The sequence below is a fragment of the Pelodiscus sinensis genome, chromosome 2 (genome assembly GCF_052426305.1).
Source record: "Pelodiscus sinensis isolate ZL-2025 chromosome 2, ASM5242630v1, whole genome shotgun sequence".
In the NCBI taxonomy this organism is placed as follows: domain Eukaryota; kingdom Metazoa; phylum Chordata; order Testudines; family Trionychidae; genus Pelodiscus; species Pelodiscus sinensis.
The window spans coordinates 120589779-120595778 of record NC_143053.1 but is presented as its reverse complement, the minus strand read 5'-3'; positions in this window follow the sequence as shown (position 1 = coordinate 120595778).

Below are 6000 nucleotides of genomic sequence, written 5' to 3'. Positions count from 1 at the left end.
CTTGTCCTCCTCCCTTCCCCCATTGGTATCTCGCTTTTAGACCTCTTGTGTCTGCAGATTCTGCTGCTCCTGACTTATGCTTAGAGTTCTTTTCCAGACTACTTTGTATTGCTTATCAAAACCCTAGTAAAAATGGAAAAATGTTTAAAGTGCAGTTCTACTCAGAAAACTGGCTCTTTGCTTTAAAAAAAAAAAAAAAAAAAAAAAAGTGTGAGTTTGTGCCCTGTAAGCTGGGTGCTGGGCAGCTGCCCGGGGGAGATTCAGATGCTGATTGGCAGAGCACCCACAACAGACCACAGCTGGCAGCATGTTTCTGTTGGTGGTGCACAAAGGTATGTGCCTTGGCGCGCGCAACCTAATTTATTCTGCACATGGATAGAAAAACTGAGAGGGAACATTGGTGAGGTTCCATGTTTCTTATGAGTCTTTGAGTTAAATGTGTCACTTTGCAGTGCAACTACAAAAAGTTGGTTTCTTTACTTGCCAGCCCTGAAAACTACCTGGGATATAGAAATCCAGCTGGCCTCTTTTCTCCTTTAACATTGCCAGTGATTATAGTTCTGTCAGCCTTCAGTTACACCTTGTTTTCAGGAAGGCTGCACCAGTGTAACTGGAACTTAAGAAACAGTTAGGGTGTTATTTCATAATATGAACTAGCCAATCTCCCCGTCCCCTAGCTATGTTGATTCCTGCAGGGCTAAACAGGAGTGTAAGGAGATAAATATTGTTATAAGATGGGTGAAACCTTGTTACAGGTTGAATTTAAACCTCACTGAAGTGGACAGGTGTGAACTCATCCTTCACTTAACAGAACTGCAAGCATAAGCTTTCACCAGTTACAAAAGGGGTGTATATGAGCTCACCGGGGAGGTTTTGGCTGAGTGTCTGTTTGGGGTAAGAAGGTGTGCATGTATACGGAGAGAGATCTAAAGCAGATGAGGAGAGACAAGAGGGTGTGGCAAGAAAGTCAAGCAGGAGCCTAAGCATAATATGACCCTGGAAAAAGCTAGACAAAGCTTTTGAGTCTGGTGTTGGCTAAAGAGGCTTGGGTGGGGTAAGAAGCAGCTGCTTTTATTCTTGGTTCATTCTGTGCAGTACTTGGTGCATTCCTTCTGAATAAACAAGATTGCATCAAAATAAATATCAGACGGCATCAAGTGCTACTCCCACATGGAACGTCCCTGAAGCCCTGGGTTTTGACAAGCCACTCAAAAAGGATCAACAACATTTTTAACACTGAAGTGAGCAGTATGGACTTGGAGTACAGACAGGAAGTTTCTACTTTTGAGTACAACTATCCCTTGTTTACATTCCAGAGACAAATCATACATACGTGTTTTAGAGAAAATTAGGACACCTTGATTGTGAAAGAAAGCTAGTTGTATTGGTGTGCTGAAGTATTCAAATCAGTGACTTGTGAATAAAATGCTTTTTCATTGTAACCACTACCAAGGAAGAAGACGCCAGCATTACAGCAAGTTTGCCAGGCAAACATTTATACTTTCATGCTGAAAAATATACTGACTATATGGATTGTACAGCACTGTGGTAATTTAACTAAAAATTCGGTAATGATGGAGTAGACCACCTAGAAACTGGGGTGTCTTCCTCCAGGAAAATAAATATATTAAATCAGACTCTTGCATTCCAAATGAAAGAGTATGTGACTCTTCATGAGCCTTTGAGACAAAGCAAAGACCCATTTCAGTCTCTTGAGCTATGTGGTACTTGATTCTTCAGGCTGTCTTCTGAAGCACCTTCCTTCATCTAGGGACACTACTCCAAAGTCACTAAGCATGGCCTCCATAGGGATACACATCTTGAAGAACCTCAGTTACTGTGCAACCCTTCTTCTAGGCTGAGTTAATAGCAGCAGGGTCCGGGTTCAGGACCTAGGGCTCCCCTCCCAACAACGTAATGCAACACTGGCTCAAGCCCCCACCCAGTGACCTGGGAAATCTTACACACACCCCTGGGCGCCTCAGAGGCAATTCTTCCCCTCTCACAAGCACAGAGTCTCGGTATAGCAGCAAATCTTTAATACCATGAGGTAACTGACATCAGCATTCAATTGGGAAAAACACCACAACTAGGATTCATAGACCAAACCATGAGCAAAGACCCACCCCCAGCCAAGAATCACCCAAAGTCCCCAAGAATCCAACAACCCAAGGTCTACACTGGCATGACCTTGCACAAGAACTCTTTTGTGGAAAAGTTCTTGTGCAAAAACTCTTCCAGAAGAGAGCGTCTACACTGGCATGTGCCTTTGCTCAAGAGATGTGCTTTTGTGCAAGAGCATCTGTGCCAGTGTAGACGCTCTCTTGCGCAAGAAAGTTTTGATGGCCATTTTAACCATAGGGCTTTCTTGCGCAAGAAGGCTTATTCCTGAGCGGGAGCATCAGAGTTCTTGCACAAGAAACCCTGATTTCATACATTAGGATGTCAGTGTAATTGCACAAGATCGCACCAATGTAGACACGAACCAAGAGTTTCTTGAGTCCAGCAGCCCAAAAATCTCCTGAAGTCCGACACCTCAAAAGTCTCTGTCCCAGGTCAACGCCACCCCAGGGTTCAAAAGCTTACCTGCAGGGTTTTTACCTCCCAACCTGGGTAGAACGGAGGAGGCAGGGATTGATACACCTTGTGGTAGGCCGATGGCCCCACCTCTCTGCAGGGTTCTGCTGCTGCCTTTAATACGAGTCACTCCGCCACACTCCACCTGCTGTCCTGTGAGCTGCTCCAGCTGTCCCACAAACTGCCCTGCTCCACCTCTGTCTCGTTCCACTCCACCGGCTGGCCGCCTGCCGGACATTCCCACCAGCTGCTCTGCAATCCGCCTGCTGCTGCTCCCACCGGCAGCTCTAGAAGCCACCTGCCGCCATGCCTACTGGCTGCCCGCTGGTTTTTCCCACCAGCTGCTCTGCTGGGTTGTCCCCGCAAACTGCTTTGTTAGCAGCTCAGCAATTTAGCTTCAGGATCCCCACAGCACTCAGCGATTTCAGCTCTTTAGCAAGTTCAGCTCATAGAGGAGCCTCAGTGCTAATGCACCATTGGCCAAAAGTAAAGTCAGCTCAGCAGCCTGAAACTAGACTCCTAATGGAATCCAAATTAGCTCTGATATTCCACAGTGGAGCGAGGAGGGGGTGCAATTGGTGTTTCAGGTCCTCAGACGGGGACCCACCACCAGTTACAAATACTTGTCCCCAGCCTCTCACTTCACTGGGTTTGGAATCCATGCCCCTTGTCTAGCAAGTGCTACTTAGTTGATGGCGAATCCCTCTGTCCTAAAACAGTTCCACTGTCCTTGATTCACATAATCAGGGTAACAACACTTTATCCCCCCTGCCTCAATAACTGAGGGTATGTCTACATTACCACCCTAGTTCAAACTAGGGTGGTTAATGTAGGCAACCGAAGTTGCAAATGAAGCCCGGGATTTGAATTTCCCGGCTTCATTTGCATCTTGCCGGGCGCCGCCGTTTTTAAAGCCCCACTAGTTCGGACTCCGTGCCCGCGGCTACACACGGCACGGAGTAGGTAATTCGGATTAGGCTTCCTATTCCGAACTACCGTTACTCCTCGTGGAATGAGGTGTACCGGTAGTTTGGAATAGGAAGCCTAATCCAAACTATCTACTCCGTGCCATGTGTAGCCGTGGGCACGGAGTCCAAACTAGCGGGGCTTCAAAAATGGCGGCGCCCAGCAAGATGCAAATGAAGCCCGGGAAATTCGAATCCCGGGTTTTATTTGCAACTTCGGTTGCCTACATTAACCACCCTAGTTCGAACTAGGGTGGTAGTGTAGACATACCCAGAGAGACTAGGGATCCCACAGTGGCCAAAGTGACCATTTGGGCTGCTGTGAGCTCATACTAAGCGGGGTGGGTGTGCCTATGCAAACAAGATCAGCCTCTGAAGTCTTTTCGCCCCACTCGCCACCAGATGTCAGGGTAGAGCTCATCCTGACTCTGCTTACATCTGCACAAAGGCTATGTCTACATTGGTGCGATCTTGCGCAAAAGCAACCAGTTTTGTGTCAAAACTTGCTGCCTGTCTACACTGGCCGCGAGTTCTTGCGCAAGTACACTGACGTTCTAATGTATGAAATCAGGGCTTCTTGCGTAAGAACTCTGATGCTCCTGCTCAGGAATAAGCCCTCTTGCGCAACTGTTCTTGCGCAAGAGGCCAGTATAGACAGGCAACATGAATTTCTTGCACAAGAAAGCCCCATGGTTAAAAAATGGCCATCGGAGCTTTCTTGCGCAAGAGAGCGTCTACACTGGCACAGATGCTCTTGCGCAAAAGCACATCTCTTGGGCAAAGGCACATGCCAGTGTAGATGCTCTCTTCTGGAAGAGTTTTTGCACAAGAACTCTTCCACAAAAGAGTTCTTGGGCAAAATCATGCCAGTGGAGATGTAACCTTTTTATAACCGCTAAGTTAATGTATTAACAAAGTTAAAGGAAACAAACGTAGCTGTGTCAAGACATTCTAACTTGAAGCTAATCCCTATTTAGCTTGTTCAAAAACATGACCTACCTAGAAGTAGGGATGTAATAGTATAGTTGGCTAACTGATTAACTGATAAGCAAAAGCTTATAGGTTAATGCTATAGACTACATGGATTTCCCTCCTTCCCCCTGCCAGTTAATTTTTTTGGCAGAGTGGCCAGCAGCCTGGGTCAGTTCTGGCTTGTGCAGGGTCTGGGACCTACCCCAGCTACAGCTCTGCATTTAAAGTGTATGAGGAGCTAAGTGGGCAGGCAGCCCGGCTCTGCAGCTTGCGCCAGGTCTGGGAGCTCAGATCCCACCTGAACAGGGGCTTCTGCCACCCAGCACTGCTGCCTCTTAATCAGAGGTAGCAGCACAGGGCGACAGGCAGCCAGTCTGCAAGGGGAGCTGGTTTTTAAACTGGCTTCCCTTGCAGACCAGCTCCCGCCTGGCACGCCACGCTGCTGCCTCTGAGACAGTGGCAGGGGGCTCCTTGGGAGTGAGGCCGGAGCACACTAGCTGCTGGCCCTGCCCCCAGGGACTATAGAATAGCCAACTAACCGATATTTAACATCCCTAATTAGAAGCCATCTCAGAGTCAGGGTGTGTGTCCACATTCTCTGATGGAAGAAAAACAATTCTCTGCATCAGTTAAGGTGTCTGTTCCCCTCTCACCCTGATCTCCAAGAAACCTCACTAACAAATGATTTCATTTCCAAAAGAGCTTTTTCTGTCCATTAATTTTAATTTCATAGGTCAGATCCTTAGCTGGTGTCAGTGACTTCTGTGGTGCTGAGGATATGGAGCCACATTTGTTATAACGTTGATTTGAACCTAAATATAGTATACCTAGGACATGCGGGAATATAAATACAATGTGTATATAATGTGTATTGGGCATTCATGTTTAGTAAGGGTACTGCATATATTGAATTTGCTTTGAGAGTTGTTGAGGTTCCAACTTGCATTAAGAGCAGACAGGCAAGTTTGAGCTTTTACTGGGTTTTTGCTTATATTCATCCAACCCTAACTTGGAAGCTTGCATGGAACACAGGAAACACAAGGTTTTCAGATACCTAGAGTTGTCTAACTATTTCACACATCACCCTAAAAGGTAGGTGTTGTATATCTGAAAGTAACTTCTCCAAATTTTGTAACTGAGTTAGTTACCCAAAGCACATTTAAAACATATTTCCCTTCTATATCTCTTGTGAACCTCTCATTGAAAGACTAATTATCTTAAAGTTACATATACATCTTCCTCATTTAAGCTGCTCAATGTTCCTTAAGAGCTTCTGAAAGTCCAGGTGCAGCTGCATTTCTCGTAAATGAGGTAGTATAAATCAATCTTAGACATTCTGTATTATTGAAGGGCATCCTCTGACTTGCTTGTCTTGCATTGTCACATGCCAAAACCAATCACATCCAATGTGTTGACAATCTGCAGACTTTGCAAGAAGCTGGTTTTATTTATGATGTGATGGGGTGCAACTGTGAGTGTTCATGCT